The following is a 19,561-nucleotide window of genomic DNA, read 5'->3' as shown; positions in this document are numbered from 1 at the left end:
CCTCCAGACCCTCTAGCAGCCTATACGACAATGTGGACAAAATGGGTCCATTATTAAGACTCAAGTCTAGATGGGGCTACTTCAGCTCTGTCCCCTCATGGATCTGAGTGCGTCCCTACCACTTTTTCTTTTTCTGAGACGAGTAGCTTTTTTGTAGCCCCAGGACAGCAGTCTTCCAAGGGACTCTGGTTTGGAACCTTTGCTTCCTCAACACTGACTGTGACATTGGCAACTTCTGCTCCAAGATGCTTGAATGACTGTGTCCTGGGTCCATGATGTTGCAGCTGGGTCCGAGGGGATGAGGTTCAGTTCCAGTTTTGTCTGATTTTTCCCTCCCCCTTGGAGCTTCGGCCATCAACAGTGCGGGCCCGGTTTTATCTGAGAGCTGGGTCTGTGGTGTTCTCCTTCCTTCCTCTGTGGCTCCGGCTCCGAGAGAGTTGGATAGGGTGTCTCCGGGTCCTTAGGCTTTCCAAGTTTTAGAAAGGCTTTCTCTGCAGAAGGAGCTCTGTACCCTTTGACTTCTGCCCCTCCCCATTTCCTTGCATTGGATTTGGGCCTTCCAGCTTCCATTTCTGTCCAGCGTCAGCCCACCTCTAAAGACCTCTGCTGTTCCTCCTGTTTTGGCTGCTTTATTGGATGCCTTTTCCTCTGCCTATCAGGCCCCAGGCTCTCAGCCCCTGCTCCTAAGAAGAAAGGGGGGGGGGTGGCTTTATAAAGTGCTTGATGACTGCAAATTCCAAGTGCCTATCTGCTGACCATTCGGTGGTTTCTGTGGCATCCAACAAGCCTTCTAAATTATTGCCTTCTACCAAGCTTCTGTCTGATAGACAGGAGGACTATGGAAAGGCTGGATTAAAAAGTTTATCCTTCAGTCACCCTAGTCTTTCGGGCTATCGGTTTATTATACTTGTATGACCAGATATGGTATAGCTGTCCTTTGTCAGGCTTGCCAGGTTATTTCTGACCTTCCTGATTTTGAGCGAAGGGCTTCTGCATTGTCTTTGTTAGGGACTTCTTTCCACATAAGTCGCCATTCCATTAAATGTACTTATGCAGCAGATGCTGCTTCTAGGGCTGCTGCTGCTTCTGGCTCTGTGTTGAGGCGATATTCCTGGCTATGACTGCAACCTCTGCCTAATGATATTAAGGCTAAGTTGATGGGTGCTCCTCTAGAGAAAAAAATGTTTGTTTGTACTGCTGCAGCTGAGTTGTTCACATCTCTGCAGGAGAAAGGCAAGGAGTTACAGTACTTGAAACACATGTTTGCTTCCTATGTGCTAGAGTTCCAGAGAGATTATCACAATAATCTGGCCTTTGTTAGAAGGCAGTCTCGTTGTCCTCCAAAAAGGCAAGAAGGGTGGAAGAGGGTTTCTCCATCTGTCTACACAGGCTTCTCCTACTCAGAAGCCGTCCTTTGCTGATAAACCAGGTGATGTCTGACTACCCGATTCTTCCCTTTCACATTCATCTCACATTTTCTTTCTCTGTCTCTTCCTGTTTGGTTAAGCGTAATCCAGGATTCCTGGGTTCTTTCTCTCATTTGCCAGGGGTATTTCATGATTTGGAAATCTCTTTTTATTTGTTTATTTATTTTCAGCTGGTTTACCAGGATAGTTCATTGGGCCAAGATGAACCCGTTTTCAATGGAGTCCTGGGGAGAAAAGCTCCAGAAACAAGGTTACATAGTTTTAGATATATAATACAATATTAACAAACAAATTACACAGAGCATCATACTGGTGATGACTGTTACAGTTGGTACATACTATAGAAGTGATTCAGACTGCAGTATTTACAGAATTGTACAGATTTGCTGTTTGTAGATGGTACATAGTATAAAAGTGATTCATATTGCAGCATTTATAGAATTATGCCGATTACTGTTTGAACATGCATAATCAATGGAACATTACAACTGGTACCTACTATAAAAGTAATTCATGTTTCAGTATTTACACATTAGGAGTATATCTTTCAAGTGGCATTACTGATGAAATCGCCTAGGCGTTTTGAGTTAGGTTGCCAGGTAAGGGATACAAAAATGATTTTGATTTGAGCTCATTGTTCATTGGCATTCCTAAACCACCTCAGGACCAGTTGAGCTTTTTTCCAAAGGTGCTTCAGGGTCTTTTGATTCAGGGAACTATCCAAGAGGTTCCAGCTGCTCAAAGGGGAAAGGGTTTTTTGGAGACCCGTTTTGGATCTTTCTCACCTGAATACTTTTCATGAGGGTCCTTCCTTTCATATTTTGCCTTCAGACTTTGTTTCCTCTTCTGCTTCCTCTGGGTTTTATGTTTTTTTTTTTTTTTTTTTATCTCAAGGATGCTTACCTCCATATCCCTATTCATCCTGTTTGTTTCCAGATAGTTTCAGTTTTTTGCTTGGCCCTTTGTCCCCTCTTCTGCCCCAGGAGTATTCACCAAATTCTTAGCTCCCGAGACTGATTTTTTTGCAGGGTCAAAGACATTCATATTTTTCCTTATTTAGGTGACCACCTTATTCAGGCCACTTTTACAAAGATTCTTTTACAGCACCTTCAAGTGGGTCATCGCTCTTTTGCAAAGCCTGGGGCTCGGTGTAAATTTTCAAAAGTCCTCCCTGTCCCCATCAGGGGATCATGTATTTTTGGGATGCAGGATGCAGACTTTCTATGCTAGCATGCCTGCCTCTTCCCACGGCTGTGCCTCCGGTTTCTTTTTTTTCAATTCGTTCTTCCTCTTGCCTTGATTTCAGACTGGGAGTTTCTGAAGGCACTGGGATTCGTGACATCCATCATCCCCATGCTTCCCTTTGCCATATTGCACATGAGAAAGCTTCAGTGGTATCTAAAGTCATTTTGGCTTCAGCATGCTCAGAGTTTCCAATCCCTTCTTTTCTGTGTTTCAAGTTGGAAATTCAGTGATAGATTTGCCACCTGATCTCAAATCCAGGCCTTCTCTTTCAACCCTTGCTTCCCTCTCTGGAGCTGTTCAGACTTCAGACGGAGGTTTGAGAGCTTCCTTCGGAAACCTAAAGGTGCAATGGCTTTGTTCTCTTCTGCAGTAGAAGTTGCACATCAGTGTCAAGGAGATTCTTCTGTTCACCATTGCTGCTTTTCTTTCTCTGTTTTCTCCAGGGACCCTAAAAATCTTTACAAACAACACCACAGTGATGTGGTACATCAACAAACAAGTTGGGACAAGATCATATCTGCTTTGCAAATTGGCAGTCCAGGTTTGTGAGTTAGCAATTCAGTACCAAGTCACAGTTCAGGAAATATACATTCCTTCAAGTCGTGGCAGACTCCGAGCAAGTCCATAGCACACTCTTGAGTGGATGCTTCACAGGGATGTGTTTTTTGGACATTATCCGCTAGTGGTGTTTTCCTCAGGTAGACCACTTTGCCTCCCCTCTGAACTGGCAGCTTCTTCAATTTTGTGCCAGGAGTCCATGCCCTCTGGCCTGGAAGGTGCAAGTCCTATCTTTTTCATGGAAGGGGTGTCTCTTCATCTTCCCTCTCCTTCCTCTCATACCAAAAGTCTTGTACAAGATGAAACAGTTTGCTCCCAAAATCTTGCTGGTGACTTTTTTTGGCCCAGACAGCATTGGTTCCTTCTTCTGCACTTAGCCTATGTCAATAATTACAAGTTACTTCTCAGGGTGGATCTTCACACAAGGGATCTCTCATCCATCCTCACCTGCCCACTCTTCAACTGTGAGTGTGGGTGACAGGATTTTGATTTGTTTCGGGCACTTTTTTTCTGAGGATGTGCTTCTGGGTTTGCAGGAGGCCAGGAAACCCACTACTAGGAAATCCTACTTGTCCAAACGGAAGTGTTTTTGTTTCCAGTCTTTCTCAACCTGGACCCCACTCACTGTGGATGTTCCTTTGGTTATTTGTGTGAATTGCTCAATGCTGAGTTGGCATATTGTATTAAAGACCACCTCTTTGCTATTTCTGCTTGCTGCCTTTAACTCCGTGTTTGGCCACAAGGTTTAAGACCAAACGGTTTTGTAAAGGTGTCCTTCATTTTAAACCTCCCAGGAAGCCTGAGATCTTAATTTTATTTTGGAGAAATTAACCTGGTCTCCTTTTGAGCTTGCAGCTTCAGCTTCCTTACACCATTTTTCTCTGGAAGACTGTTCTTTTGTTTGCCCTTACTTCTACGAAATGGGTTTCTGAGCTGCAAGTCCTTGTGGCTGTTTCTCCTTTTTTGGTTTTTCATAAGGACAATGTCTCTTTGTACCAATCCTATGCCTAAGGTGGTGGAGTCCTCTGAATCAGTCTGTAAATCTGTCAACTTTGCCCTTTACACAATCAGCTAGGGAGAAGGTGTTGCACACTTTGGATGTGCATAGACAAATCAGATTTTATTCTGAAAAAACTAGAGAGTTTGGGAAATCTGATCAGCTTTTTGTTTTCATCCTAGATCATTAATTGTGGCAGTCTCCAAGCAGGCTATTTCCTCTTGGATTTTTAAAGCAGTTTTATTTTGTCTTTTCATGGTAAGAACCTTCTCTGGTTAAGGTTTACTCTACTAGGGCAGTGGCTTCTTCTGGATACTAATTCTGTCCTTGAGGCAGCTACCTGGTCTTTGGTGCATAACTTTACCATGGATTACAAGTTAGATGGCTTATCCAGGGCTAGAGCTAATTTTGCTCAGGACATTCTTCATGGATTCTAGAAGGCTCTATTTGGCCCTTCCTTTTCCCCTGTCTTTCTGAGCTTTTACACTTTCCCTCATGTTAAGAATACTCCCAACAGTGTAGAGACATGACTTGGTGCAGTTGTATAAATCTTACCATAACGGTAGATAACCTTCTCTTCACTGTTAGAGTATTTGCTCCCTCCCTCCTGCCCCTCGTGGTTTATCCCTCTGGATGTGTGTTACCCCCCGACAGCCTAAGACCGAGTTCCTCCTGGTGCTATTAGTTCTGAGGATAAGTTTGGACATCAACTTTATGTCCCTATACCTTGTGCAGGGAGCAGAAGAGTGACATATAGCATATCGATAGCAACCAAAAGACTTTTTGGTATTCTGGCTGGATGTCGGGCGCATTTGCCAGTAGATCCCTCATTAAGAAGACTGCAAAAGTGAAAAGAAGAACATCTACTTGATTTACTACTGATATTCTGAATTCACTTCAGTCGACCATTCAGAATGTCGACCCGAAATGCTAAATTCAGAATGTCGAAACAACCAAGGCGAAAATGAATACATCGACATCTGCAAGTTGACATTGTCGCTGTCAGTCAACTGCAGTTTGCAAATCTCAGTGCAAACCCATGTACTGTTAAGATTTTTACACAACTGTTCTTTTCATCAGCGCTTTCCATTTTGAATTATAGCTTTCTGCTTGTGCTATGTATAGGAGCCTTAACTGTGTAGCTGTGAAATACCCCTTCAAATTGGGTAATCCCAAACCATTTTTGGGAAGAGTCATTTTATCCCACTTGACTCTTGACATTTTTCCCTCCCAGATAAACTCTTTTATTGATAAGATAAAGCCTTTTATTAATTGCTATCCGCAAGTTCTTTGGTTGATAAAAAGATGCGCTTGACCTGTGCATAAAACTACAGGGGCTAAAAACATTTTAAATGCTTTTATCTTGCTTTTCATATCCATATAACAAACTTTTCAGTTTCTCAGTTTTTGTATTATCTTTTTAGTTTCTTCTTATGTCTGTAGCTTCCATACCAGAATCCTTTTTAATCCATATACCTAAGTACTCCATTTTATCATGTCCCCATAAATATGGATATTGCTGACCCGATTAGTGTGTGGTTACATAATTTACAGCTATTGCATTTCTTTCATCTTCATTATTTTTGTATCCCAAAAAGATTTGGAACTGCCTCAAAATGTTCTGGAACACTGAAATGTCCTATTCTGTTTTATCAGGTATAAATAATATCTGCAAATAAAGCCAGCATTTGATGTCGTCTGTCATTCTGCTTTACTGATGGGTTACAGATTCAATCCTCAGATCAGTCTCTGCTGCCTTCAACATACTTTTGCTTTCAGGCTCGAGCTCCTCCCTTACTCATAATCCATTGCCCCTAGCTGTACCACCTCAGATTGACTTTGTTGCCTTTAACAGAAGCATATGGAAGAAAAAAGGAACCAAGGGCTCAACCTGGAACGTAGGTTCCAACAAAGGTTTCTTCATATCCTCTAAAACAATGAACTTTTTTGGAGGGGGATGCCTGGTTGAAAAGGTGAAGCAGAATGAGAGGTGGACAACAAAGATACCAAGTTAGGGTAAGTACATAGCTAATAAGTGTGATGTTGTCCCTAATTCTGCTTCACTGATGGGTCAGAGTCCCCAGCCTGCTCTCCTTGTCTTGCTTGGACAGCCACTTTCCAGGAGCCTTGAGCCTGTCCTTGTAAGAAAGGCTATGTTAGAGGTTCACAGGAAACACAATGGTAAGAGGAAATGTATAGATTCCCACAAGTAATCCCCCTCCGCTGATATTGATTTTGATGATGAAAGTTCCTCCAGATCCTCTCTTGAGGACATCTTATTTGAGGAGATTCTCAGACAGAAAGGGGGTTGGTCATTTCAGTTGCCCTCTCCAGAGGAATCAATTTTTTGAGGCTTTTGGTATTGGCCCATCTACTACTTGGGTGGTTCCCCTAGCTAACAAGATGGTAGACCTGATCTCCTCCTGGGTGTGGAAAGCAAGGGCAGAGCAAACCGTATTCCCAAAAAGCCTGACAGTTTTTTTTTGCTGCTTCCAAAGACTGTCCCCATACGGGAAAGAGTCTCGAGGTAGATTCCTGTTGTAGGTGGCAGCAGCCACTAAGGAGGAGTTTGTGGAAGAAAGTTTTTCTTTTCACCAAATATGGAATTGCGTGCATTGTACACGTTTGAGAAGTGTGTCTACGCATCCTTTACTTTTTTGCTGAGAGCGTTTAAATACTTGGCACAAGTCGCTCATTGCCAGTGAGATTTGACAAAGGAAATCAAATTTTTCCCAGGTAAATTTGTCTGCAGATCAGAGAAAATCCATTGATTTACAGCTAGGTACCGTACAGACTCTAACCAATGCTTCAATGTGCTTTATCATTAATGACACAGAAGGTGTGTCTAGAGTACATGCATGCATATATATATATAGAATGTACTGGTTCCATTAAGTCTTTAATAAAATGGGCTGAAGTTGTTGATAGATTTTATTGTAGCAATTGGTTTCAGGTTATGGTGCATCAAATTTTGGTAGTATATATTGTTCACAGGCACATATTTTCATTCATATACCTTTAAGAAGATGTTGAAGGAGGTTTTTAAACAAACACTTATTTTAATTAATTAATTGAATGGTTGTTTTATTTTTGCGCCTTTTTTTGTATAAAAGGAAAGTGTTGTATTAATGTTTTTCATTCTGAGGAAGGCTGTCGTAGTGTGAGCCGAAAAGCGCGTCAATAAATTTTGTCTGATCTACCTGGTGTTCCTGTGTTGACTGCCGTGGATTTATTACCTTGTTTTTGACAGAAGGTGTGTCTAGAGTAGCCAGGACAGGAATTTCCACGATAAGACTTGCCTGGATGTGGCTATGTATTTTTGTGAAACAGTCCCTCATTAATTCCCCATGTTGATGGATCAACTCTGTTCCTAAAGTCAGAGATTTTCTCAAGCAGTGAGGAGGATGGTAAATTCCTATCTGTCATAGAAATCAAATTCTCTACCCGTTAAAGAACTGTCTCCAGAAACCAGAAGGTGGGAAAAAGAATTTAGGTTCTTATGTAAGGTTCCTGAGACAGGGGGAAAGCTGTTCGTAATGGATGTCGCCCATGGGGCAGAGGTGGACCGCAAAATGAAACTTCATGGGTCCTTTCTAAAAGTCTCTCCAGTGCTCCTTAATGAATGCCACTTTGTAGGCAGTTGAGAGGTGCTTATCTCTACAACCAGCAACCTTGAACGTCTGTCACTCAAGACAAATGTGTGCAGATAATCATAACTAGAGTTTATTTTTTTTTCCCCTTCCACACCTTTTCCTTTATGCCCAAAAACAATTCCAGATGATCCACACTCTCAAACTGAAGAAGCCTATTCTGAAATAAGGAAGCTTTTAAGAAATTGTCATTGAAGAGTATTCCCCAGACTAGTGATGATTTGGATTTTACTCAAGATTCTTTTTAATGTCAAAGAAAAACTGGGACCTAAGGGTAATTTTGGACCCAAGTCACTTGAACAAATTTGTGAAATATACAAAGTTCTGGATGGTCAGTGATGAGTCCATTCTTCCATTAGTGAGGAGGGAAGGACTGGATGTGCTTGATACATCTTCAGGATGCATACTACCACGTAAATTTGGACAGATGCTCCTGAAAATACCTTCATTTCCAGATGGGAGCCAGTCATTGCCAAATCAGAGCTCTGCCCTTTGGTTTCACCATAGCCCCCAGGTGTTCAAGTGTATGGAAATAGTGGCAGCTTGTTTACTAGTGCAGGGTTTATGTGTTCCTGTATTTGGAGGACTGGCTCATTACTGCACCTACCAGAAATGTACTTATTCAATTCAGGGGCTCCTTGCTCCAGCTGTGCTTAGACTTGGAGTTTGCTCCTTATCTACAAAAATCCAAGCTACCCCTAGTTCATTCCCTGGAATTCATCTAAGCACTTTTGAATACAAGACTTCAGGTAGCAAAACTTTCTTGTACAATAATTATATCCCTTCACCACTAAGCCAAAAAAGTCTTCTCTCCGGAAAAGCCACCAGCAAGACAATTTTTTTACCTACTAGGCTCCATAGTAGCCTCCATCACATTAGTCCTTCAGCCAAATTTTACATTAAGATTCTTCAATGGACTCTATTTGTTCAATGGTCAATCAGGAAACAACCCATGTATTTTCTAGTGATTCTAACTAATATTTGCTAAACTCATGCAGTGGTGGATAGTCTCCGTATGTTCTACCCCCCCCCCAGCCCCTCCGCCAAGCAACAGTGACCATGGATACTTCCAAATTAGGGTGGGGGAAATATTTAGGTAAGACGGACCAATTCACCTGGTCCTGAACAGAGGCCAGTTTTCACATCAATACACTGGAGATGAGAGCAGTTCTGCTAGTGTTGCAGGTCTTCAGGACTCTGTCTTTGGGGTGCAGTAGCTATTCAGACAGGCAGTATGACAGTTGTTTGGTACATCAACAAACTGGGAGGAACTAGATCTCATTCCTTGTGTCGTGAAGCCAGGAGTGTGTGCCATTGGGCAATTATCTTCTCAATGCTTTCTCTTAGCAACATACATCCCTGAGAAATCCAGTATCCTTGCAGACAGGTCGAACTGGTTTATCCTACTCCCTCATGAGCGGCACTACAATCCATTAATAGAGCGGGTTTTCAGCTGCTAAGGCCAACCTTTTAAAATGGCTTTGCCTCTCCCCACAACACCAAATACAAGATGTTCTTCGTGTTTCACTGTTTGCAGTCATTACATTTGGGTAATCTGCTGGCAGGTTGCCCTCAGTCGGCCAGAATTCCAAAGTCTTGGGTTCTGCGTCGGTTGCTGTCTTCTCTTCCATGACGTCAGGGGTATAAAACATGCAGAAGACGCCATTTTGTTTAGCCTTTCTTGCTGCGCGGTGCACAAAGCGGAAGCATTCTGCAAAGGTCGGTCGACTACTGAAATATTCGAGTTTGAGTTTCAGAACCGAAGTCTTCATTAAAGCTAAGTACCCCCATTAGGGAAACTTTTTTTCTTGCTCTTTACCAATGTCAGAAAAAGTTAATAATTGTATTACTTGTGGGAAGCAAATACCTCATAAGGATTTCCATTTATACTGTATTCCTTGCCTAGGCCCTGATCGCGACGTGCCTGGCTGTTGGTTTTGTGCTAGATTTAACCAACGCACTATTAAGCGTCAGTATATTTTTGCATCTAAGTATTTTGGAAACCAATTTAACTGCCCTAGCAGGCACCGGCTTCTGAGGGTGTATTCAGACCTCAACATTTTTATATCAAACCGACGAAAGCTGCAAAACCAAAGGCAAAGACGCCTTCTAAAACTAAAAGACCAATGCCTGAGCCAAGTGCACAGGCCTCTATGCCTAAAAACAGATCAAAATGGCTGAAGACTTTATTACCTTGATCAGGGGTACCCATCCTCCTCCAGATAAGAGGCCTAGGCAAGACACTGACTATGAATCTTCAGATAAGGTTTCTATTTCTTCTGATTCTTCATCTGATCAGGAATTATCTTTACAGCACTATGAGGATTCTGATGCTGAGGAGTCTATTCCATCTGCATCTCCTCCTGAGGATTATTCAATTGGAGAAACCTTGCATACTTTGAGGGAGCATTTTCATTGGGAGAGTCAAGACTTCTCAGAATCAAAAAAGCGGCTCAGGGATTTCCTTCTCCCTCAGCACAAGCCTTTAGCCATTCCCCCTATTTTAGACATTGTGGATGATGTGTTTTTGGAGTCCAGCCTGACCTCTGACGTCTTACCTCCAGCTCCCAGTAAGCCTGACGGGTATCACAGGGTCCCTAACTCTTATAAATTTTTATTTAGAAACCCTGCTGCTGATCCTGAAACTATTTCACAGGGTACAAAGGGAGTTAAGGCCTCAACAGCAAAAAACCCTACCGTCTTAAACAGAGATTCAAGGGCACTGGACAGATGGGGAAAAAAGGTTTATACATCTGCAACCTTGGCAATCCTGGCCTTAAACTGTCAATTTCATATGCTTAAGTACCAACAAAATGTTATGGGATTGTTGAAACAGAAAATGATGATTTCAGAATGTGCAGAAAATAAGGAATTGCAGGAATTATTGCATGCAGTTGAACAAGTTGGAAAGCATACTTTGCAATGTGGTTTTGATTCTTTAGAGGCCTCCTGCAAGGCCGCAGTAACTGGATCTGTGATTAGGATGCATGCCTGGTTAAACAAACAAAATTTGCCTGATCATGTTAAAGCTAAATTGCTAGATGCACCTTTACAGCATGATTCTCTGTTTGGTATTAAGGTAGAAGAGGTTTTAAAGAAAATGGAAGACAAAGCTAAGTCTATGCAAACTGTTAAAGATTTCTTACAAGTGCAGCCACCTAGATTCAGTAGACACTGGCCTACAAAAAATTGGTCCTTTCCTGTGTCAGACAGAGCTCAAAGGGGCAAATCCAGACTCCCTAAGGGGTCCAGGTACCAGGCTCAAGACTCATACAGGTCAAAGCAATGGGGCACATCCACCTCCAAATCCGGAGGAGATAAAGTGCAAACCTACAGAAAGCAATCCTAATGACTTCCCTCTGCCTACACTAAACACTTATCTTTTGGCAGCACCATAGGGGGAAAATTAGCACTTTTTGCTCAAAACTGGCAGTTAATAACCCAGGACAAGTGGGTACCAAACATTGTATCACAGGGATACAGATTCCATTTCCACACTCTGCCAATGACAAATGGTTGGCCAGATCTGCCAAAAAAACAATGGGCAGAGGCACAGAAACAGGTTACGTCCCTCATGGATATGGGGGCCATTCAGACAGTACCAGAATAGGAAAAACGGCAAGGTTTTTACTCAAGACTGTCATTGGTACCCAGAAAGGACAATGCCTTGCAGCCAATACTGGATTTATCGATTTTGAACACATACTTGGACATTCCAAAATTCAAAATGCTCACTTTGCAACAGCTTCTGCCCATGCTGGGCAAGAATGCTTGGCTGGTGACGTTAGACCTAAAAGTGGCATACCTGCATGTCCCAATAAGATAGTCGTGCAAAAGATGCCTCAGATTCAATGCTGGCTTAATGCATTACCAATTCTCTGCACTGCCCTTTGGCTTATCTACTGCGCCCAGGGTTTTTACAAAGTGCCTGGCACCAGTAATTGCATTTTGCGGACTGACGTATTCATATATATCCTTACTTGTACAACTGTCTCATTCAAGCAGAGAACAAGGACACTCTTCTACGACACCTGGGGTTTGTGAAAAGGCTTCTAACAGGCCTAGGGTACACAATAAATGAAAAGAAATCACAACTGGTACCCTCTCAAAAGATAACATTCCTGGGTGCAAGCTTGAATACACCTGCCCAGATGGCTTACCTCACGCCAGACAAAGGCAAATGACTAAACTTCAAACTGATGGCAACAAAAACCTAGTCTTCTGCAAGACAAATTCTGCAGGCTCTGTGCTTCATGGCATCCTGCATCCTACTAATTCCATATGCAAGACTGCATATGAGAAAACTTCAATGGTACCTAAAAAGTTTATGGAGTCAACATTCACACAGTCTAGAAACAATGACTCCTCTCATCCCCTGCCTGCAACAGGAGTTTCTATGGTGGGCAAAGGCCTGTCACCAAAACATGGGACGGCCCTTCACTCTACCCCCTGCCAGCCAAACCTTAACAGACTCATCAGATTATGCCTGGGGGGCCCTAATGGCAGGAAGATGCATTCAGGGCATATGGGCACCAAATCAAATGCATCTACATATCAACCAGAAAGAGATGCTAGCTGTTCAAAATGCCTCAACAGCCCTCAAGGACTTACTTCATCCAGGACAACTACTGATAAAGACGGACAACACCACAGTCATGTGGTATAATAAGCAAGCAAGGGAGCAGACACTCCTACCCCCTTTGCAGATTAGCCATGGCACTGTGGGACACAGCTTTGACCTACCAAATAAATCTTCAAGCTCAATTCCTGCCAGGAAAACAAAACACTCTGGCAGACTACTTAAGCAGAAACCTTATGGATCCTCATGAGTGGAAACTAAATCCACAAGTCTTCAGCATGGTAGCAGATAAATGGGGGAGCCCAGACATAGACCCGTTTGCCTCTCCTCAAAATTATCAACTGAAAAAATTCTGCATAAGGACTTACCACAGACAAGCATGAAAAGTGGACGCCCTGTCCTTCAGTTGGAAAAACCTATCAGTTTACGCCTTTCCTCCTCTGCCTCTTCTACCCAAGGTGCTCCTAAAAGTGAGACAAGAGAAGCCAAACATATTAATTGCCCCGGACTGGCCCTGTCAATACTGGTACCCAATCCTAAAGAACTTGTCTCAATACCCAGCTTGGACCTTGCCTCAAAAACCACAGCTACTGTCGCAGCAAAACAATCAGATCCTGCACATTCAGCTACAGACTCTGAACCTGGCAGCATGGCTAATCCTGTAATCATACAGACATCTCTCAGTAAAGCTGTGATGGATGTCATTTTGGAAGCCAGATAGCCTAGTACTAGAAAATCTTATGCTGACAAATGGAAGTGATTCTGTGCCTGGAATCCAGCACAGGGAACTGATGCAGCTGAACCGCATATTCCTCTGATATTACAATACTTAACTGAGATGCCTGACAAAGGCTTATCTTTCTCATCAATCAAAATCCATGCCTCTGCCATTTTGGCTCATTACAATACAAAGCCACCAATCTTTTCTCATACTTTACTAAAGCAGCATCTTAGAGGAGCAAAAAATTTAAGGCCTCCTAGAAGATCACCATTACCTGCATGGGACCTCAATTATTTGTTGGAAAAACTCACCCTGCCTCCATTTGAGCCAGCTTCTACTGCTGATATAAAGTTCTTATGGAAGACAGCTCTGCTACTAGCAATTACTTAAGCAAGAAGAGTTTCAGAGCTACAGGCCCTCATGGCTGTAGAGTCTTTTATCATATTTTACCCAGACAGGGTGTCTCTGAGGACAAATCCTACTTTTATGCCTAAGGCCGTTTCCAGTGTGGCCATTAACCAAACAATTCATCTGCCAACTTTTTATCCAAATCCGCAGAACGAGGAGGAGAGAATTCTGCATTCCTTGGACGTACACAGACAACCAAGATTTACTTGAGCAGGACTAAAGCTCTAAGAAAAACTGAGCAATTACTAGTGTCATATGCTGCAGGATCAGAAGAAAAGGCTATCTCAAAGCAGACAATTTCAAAGTGCATAAGCCATTGCATCCGTTTCTGCCACTTACACCATGGCAAACCTGAGCCCAAGGGCATTAGGTCTCATTCCATCAGGGCTGCAGCTACTTCAGCAGCCTTTCTCAGAGGAGAACCAGCCAAGGACATTCTAGAGGCTGCTACTTGGAGTTCTGTTCACACCTTTATAAAGCATTACCATTTCCCCCTCTACTCTAAGTCCAGGGCAGGCTTTGCCACTGCAGTGCTGCAGGGCCTTATAGCCTCACCTAATGCTGTTTAACTCCAGCTTCCCAACCATAGCTTTGGGATTCTACCCAAAATTAATGACCGCAACAGTGAAACACGAAGAACATAGTACAGTTGTGTACACTTACCATAAATGTAGATGTGCGAGTGTATTTACTGTTACAGTCCAGGTTACCCTCCCACCATCCCCCCTGTCATTCTACAGTTTCTTTCCTTCTCTGTCTTCCACAACCTATGTGGTGTATTTGCTTGTAGATGAAGTTGAACTTTATATTGATGCATGTATACATATATATATATATATATATATATATATATATATATGTATATATTTAGAATATTGCTACCTTTTTGGGGGCACCTGGCATCGGGGGAAAGAAACGAAAGAAAATGGCGTCGGCTGCATGTTTTATACCCCTGACGACCTGACATCATGGAAGAGAAGACAGCAACAGATGCAGGACCCAAGAGTTTGGAATTCAGGCTGACTGAGGGCAACCTGCCAGCAGATTACCCAAATGTAATGACTGCAACAGTGAATACACTCTAACATCTACATTTATGGTAAGTGTACACAACTGTACTTTGTTTGCTATAGTCCCCCAGGGACGCTCCAGTGTGTCCTTGGCTCGCCTGACTCCTGTACGCCTTTCCCTCGATGAACAGTATTCCAAAGATGCTTCAGATGGCATCTGTGATGAAGGCCACAGTCATCCTCATAGCCCCTTATTGGCCTCAAGTCTGTTTCCTGTTCCTCTGGCTTCTAGTCCACCTTCCTTGGGTGCTGGACTTGGACCCATTTCTCATATTGAAGGTCAGCTCGCCTGAGCATACAGTCCCTAAAACCAACTGCATGGTTTCCTCATTTCCATTATGGTTCGATCCAGACTTTCATCTTTATTTTCCCAAAGATCCTCTAGTAGGAAAATTTGAGCGAATGGAAAAGGTCTTTGCATTTGGGTGATATGAAAAATGCTGACATTTTCTTGTCCCTTCTTACAACAATTTTGTACTACTTCATTCATCTTTTCCATAGTTGGGCCAGCTATTGGGTAAAAAATAATACGCATGTTGAATCTGTCAGATTATTCAAGGCTTTCCTGCGAGGTACCTTTCTGCTAAATCCTCTGCATAGAGATCAGTCCCTCCATGAAATATTACTGTTGTGCTGCAGGCTTTGACTGGGCCCCCATTCAAACCTGCTGCTAGGTCTGATCTGATGTTTTTATCTTGGAAGACTCAGTCTGGTGGCCATCACTCCTGGCATGAGAATTTCTGGGCTACATGTCCTATCCTCAAAACCTGCCTACCTGATTTTTCACATGGACAGAGTATCCCTGAAAACCAACCCTTTTCTTTCTAAGGTGGCTTCTGAATATCTTTATTAATCAGTCCCTAAATTTTGGTATTCGTCTTCTTTCGGGGTTTCCCATTAGGGTTCTCCACAGCGGATCATCTGTTTCCTTTTCTTCCTGTAAAAAAAAGTCAACGAAAACAAAGTCCAAGCCAAAACGAATTTATTACCAACAGCAAAACTTCATACACGGTTCACCATTTACCTAGGTTTCGTCCCAAAACTCGGACTTCATCAGAATGGTTGAACCAATATCGAAACACACTTAAATATACAAACAAACCAATTAAACATTTAATTACATAAAACAATTAAGCCCAATCAATTGTAATTGTCAAAACCCTACAAAAACTTGGCTATAGTTGCACATTAACAACAGTGTTGCACTTCTGTCCCTTTCACGGAAGTAACAAAGTAATAAAACCTATATAAAAAAATATAGGTTGTATAAAAAAGTTAAAATATGAACCAAAAATAAAAAAATTATATAAACAGATAATGAAATGTATGAGTAAATAAGAAATAAAATGTAATATGTAATATATTAATATGTAATGTGAAAAGGTATATGTGTGCGTACACATAAATGTATGTGTATATAATAAGACCAGACTCCAAAGGAAATTTTAATATAAATGCTGTAAATAAAAAAATTAAAAATGGATTTAAAAATTAATGGATAAAAAATATGTATATTAATATGTATATATATTTGTTGATTTTCCAGTATGAATATAAGGAATAAAATTAACATATCAATTTATGTCTATCCCATGATGTTTCAACCTAAGTAAAGGCTTACTGGAACTATAATCATTGAGCCCAGGATAACTGTGGGCATTCAACCTGAGCTGCCATTTTAATTCACATACGTCCAAATGTAAATCAGTAATCCTACCCTGTTGATCAATCATCACTTGTAAAATACAAAATTTGAACGTGTGATCAGCATTACCCACCAAGTGTCTTGTTAGGGCATTGGTAGTTTTGATATGTTTAATATCTAATAAGTGTTCCTTAATCCTTTCCCTGAAATGCCTACACATCTTGCCCACATAAAAGGCAGTACAATTCTGACATTTGGGAAGGTAAACCACATTTTTAGTGTAGCAATCAAAATGGCCTGAAATGGAAATAAAACAATTGTTAAACCACTAACCCTACTACCTGTTGACAAGGTATGGGAACATGTTGAACATCTTCCACATTTAAAGTTTCAATACTTCTACTGGTGGAAGGCCCCTTAACAAATAGATTCCTTTCAAAAATATCCTTAAATGCTAAATCCTTTCTATAAACAAACATAGGTCTCTTTCCAAAATGTAATGCAAAATCTTTATTCATCTGAAAAATACTCCAATTCCTGTAAATCATCTTTTTAATAACATCAGAATCCCTATTATATGTGGAAATAAACATTAAGGATACATTTGTCAAGGAAGCTGTTTTTGTATGCACATAACTGTAACCACAGTGGTTGTTTTCTGACCCAAGTATAGCTTGAATCACACCAATGTCTCTTATGTTCGATTTCCCTGCGTACATCTAAACATAGTTGTTCCGGGTAACCTCTATTCAAAAACAAAAAAAAAAACATAAAATCCAACTCGTCCAATAAATAGTTATCACTAACCATCCGGGCTGCTCTAACCATTTGGCCCTTAACAATAGCCCTTTTTCTGATGGTTAGGATGCCAGCTGTTGTACTGAAGATATGAGTTGGAAAACGTAGGTTTCCTGTATATGTTAGATTCGATGGTACCATTTACTTTGTCGTAAGTCAATCTAACATCCAAATATGTAATGGTGTTGTCATTAATTTCATGTGTAAATTGCAGAAACCAAACTGTACTATTAATGTATTTGATAAAAGCCTCTAAAGTAACCAAATCACCATCCCAAATAATAAAACTGTCGTCCAAAAAACGTGAGTATAACTCAACAAATTTGAAAAACTCACTATTAAACAAGTACTGTTCTTCCCAATAAGCCATAATGTAGTTGGCATAAATAGGGGCACATGCGGCACCCATGGCCACTCCAGTACACTGTCTAAAATAATGCCCTTCAAAATGTAAAACCACCTCCATGAGTTTAACAAAAACATTAATCTGGTCCTGCTCATACACCCCTGTGGCCAGCAACTGTTCTTCCAACCAGGATAACCCAATAACATGTGGTATAACTGAAAACAAATTACAAACATCAATAGTTAAAAAAGAAATATTCCCATTAACTTCCAAACTTTTCACCCTCTCCAAAAAATGCCAAGAATCCTTGGTAATATGGGGAAATCTCCTATTACCCAATTTCATATGGTGGTCCAAGAACTGACTAATAAAACACACCTTACTCCTTTTACCATCTACAATAGGTCTAAACTGTACATTATCCAGTCCTTTATGAATTTTGGGTATGCCAAAAATCCCACTGACCACAGGGAATGTATTAATCATGTATTCATAATCAACTTCAGTCAATTCACCCTGGAACAACATATCCTCTAAAAGAAGATCCACTTTTCTATAAGCAATGTTAATTTCATTAATACTGGTTTTGATATAATTATCTTCCATAAGCATAGGCATCATAAGACTTATGTAATCATTGTTGTTCACTATCACCACTCCGTTACCTTTATCAGGCTTCATGATTCGTATGTTCCCTAACCTACCTAAATTATCCATCAGAGTACTCATCCACGGTCATATTAAATTGTGGTTTACCTTGCCGCTGTCTAAAATGGTCTCTAATGTCAAATTCGCACATTCTTTCCTTCCTGTCCTCTGCATCTTGCTCTGTCACACCAACCACTTGCATGTCCTCTCTCACCACATCCATAAACCTTATCTTGGGCCTTCCTCTTTTCCTGTTACCTGATAGCTTCATCCTTAGCATCTTTTTCCCCAATATACTCAGCATTCCTCCTCGACACATGTCCAAACCAATGTAATCTTTCATCTCTGGCTTTGTCTCTAAACCTTCCAACCTGGGCTGACCCTTTAATATACTTAGTCCTAATCCTGTCCACCCTAGTCACACCCAGTGCAAATCTTATCTTTAACTCTGCCACATCCATTTCTAACTCCTGCCTTTTTGTCAATGCCACCGTCTCCAACCCATATAACATAGCTGGTCTCAATACCCTCTTGTTAGACCTTCCCTTTCCCTCTTACTGGTACTAGTCTGTCACAAATCATTCCTGACACACTTCTCCACCCACTCCATCCTGCCTGTACTCCCTTCTTCACCTCTCTTCCACACTCACCATTACTCTGAACTATTGATCAAGTATTTAAATTCATCCACCTTCGCCACCTTTATTCCTTGCATCCTCACCATTTCTCTGTCCTCCCTCTCATTCACACACATATACTCTGTCTTAGTACCTGTTCCCTACTCTCACTAAAGATCACAATGTCATCTGCAAACATCATAGTCCATGGGGACTCCTGTCTGATCTTGTCTGTCAATCTGTCCATCACTATTGCAAATAAGAAATGGCTCAGAGCTGATCCTTGATGTAATCCCATCTCTACCTTAAACTCCACCGTCACTTCGACCGCAGACCTCACCACTGTCCCACTACCCTCGTACATATCCTGTACCACTCTTACATACTTCTCTGACACTCCCGACTTCCTCATACAATAACACAACTCCTCTCTAGGCACCCTGTCATATGCTTTCTCTAAGTCTACAAAAACACAATGCAACTCCTCCTGACCTTTTCTGTACTTCTCCATCAACACTCTCAGAGCAAACATTGCATCTGTAGTGCTTTTTCCCCGGCATGAAACCATAGTGCTTATCACTTATCACGTCCCTTCTTAACCTAGCTTCCACTACTCTTTCCCATAACTTCATGCTGTGACTGATCAAAATCTTGATGTTCTTTCACAATTTTTCGAACAAAGGTGAATATACCCTGCATTTGCTGTTTGTCCATAATTATGTTTTCATTTACATTGGAGAAAACGTTTCAGGAAATCTGATCAGTTATTTATGCCCTTCTGTACTACTAAATTGGGAAAAGCATTGTCCAAAATTACCCTCTCGCACTGGCTGTCACAGTGCATTTCCTTTA

Source organism: Protopterus annectens, chromosome 4.part0, assembly GCF_019279795.1.
Source record: "Protopterus annectens isolate FY-2018-M chromosome 4.part0, PAN1.0, whole genome shotgun sequence".
Lineage (NCBI taxonomy): Eukaryota > Metazoa > Chordata > Ceratodontiformes > Protopteridae > Protopterus > Protopterus annectens.
Note: the sequence above shows the minus strand (reverse complement) of the source record.